Source organism: Brassica oleracea, chromosome C4, assembly GCF_000695525.1.
Source record: "Brassica oleracea var. oleracea cultivar TO1000 chromosome C4, BOL, whole genome shotgun sequence".
In the NCBI taxonomy this organism is placed as follows: Eukaryota; Viridiplantae; Streptophyta; class Magnoliopsida; order Brassicales; family Brassicaceae; genus Brassica; species Brassica oleracea.
Genome location: NC_027751.1, coordinates 28573482 through 28574770, shown reverse-complemented (window position 1 = coordinate 28574770; position 1289 = coordinate 28573482). Strand labels below are relative to the sequence as shown.

Here is a 1289-nt window from a genome sequence, read left to right as displayed (position 1 = left end):
TATAAAGTTCATGCATGAGAAAAAGCTATAGAAATTGTTGAGGTTGGAAGCGACTACCGATTGTTATCAAGACTAGTAATTCTTGGGTATCTTGTCACCCTTGTCGTCGAGTTTATATACTTGTCAAAGTTTCTCGAAGACATAGTCATGCCGGACAAACACAATTTTCTTTTTAATCACCTGACAAAATTTATAAAATCCCACAAAACTCCATTAAACAACTCAACTCAACTCAACCAAATTACTTCAGAATCAAAGTCCACTCACACAACAACAAGAAAATACAAAAGAAGATGCATGTCTTCTAACAAGTTAAAAAGAAGATCATACCATCAAATTACTACTTTTCGCTAGCTCATTTGAGACCGTAAACAGATTTATCAAGAACCCAAACGGCCGGCCAATACCCAGCCCCAATCCATAACTTGCCATCTTCTCTCTCATATGCTTCACTAACATCCTTCATCGTCTTCCCTTCTGTCCTCAAGTATCTCAAGAATCTCTCCTGTCTCTCCAGAGAGTTTCACAACAATTCGATGAGGTTTCCCACCATTAAATTAAGCGTTTTGATGAAAAACTTTCCAACAAAAGAGTGACTTAGAAACACACGAGTAAACAAACTGTCTTTGGAGTGCAATGCCACCCAAAAATCTCCTGTCGGCGTGCGTCGGATATCGTCCATAGGACCCGGAATCTTGGCGAAAACCTCGTTGGTCCCGGCTTTAGGACCCTTGACCCATATTCTATGGATAGTATTTGTACCACTTTCGCAGGTGAGTACAAAGGATCCGTCCTTGCTTAGAGCTAAACCATTAGGTAAATGAAGTTTGTCCATTATAACTGTGGCCTCTTTCTTCTTCATATCGTATTTAATTACTCTTCCTGTCTTCTCCCCTGACATATACACGTAGAACACTTGCCTGTCCAACAAAACAAACATAATACATACTCAAGTTGGTTACAACTTACAAGTATATATGTTTGTTTGATATAATATATATACGATCACTTTTTAGATTTATTGGCTATGTTACACATTCTATTAAGAGTTATTCTTGGGTTCACCCCCTAGGGTGAACCTTTAGATTCACCAACCAATAGAAAATTATCATTTTAAATTTAGTATCTTTTAATTAAGGAAACCAAATAACTTGGCAAATTATATTATTTTTTCAAAATAAAAATTAAAAATAAATAAAAATAATATATAAAAAACGAATTTAAAAAAAAAAAATGTTGTCAACAAAACACTAAACCCTAAACTCTAATCCTAAACCCTAAACCCTTGG

At 35.5% G+C, this 1289-nt stretch overlaps 1 pseudogene; it reads right to left on the bottom strand.

The window, feature by feature from the left end:
• Nucleotides 1-226: 226 nt before the first annotated feature.
• LOC106339828 overlaps nucleotides 227-1289 on the bottom strand; it is a 4258-nt pseudogene continuing 3195 nt past the window's right edge.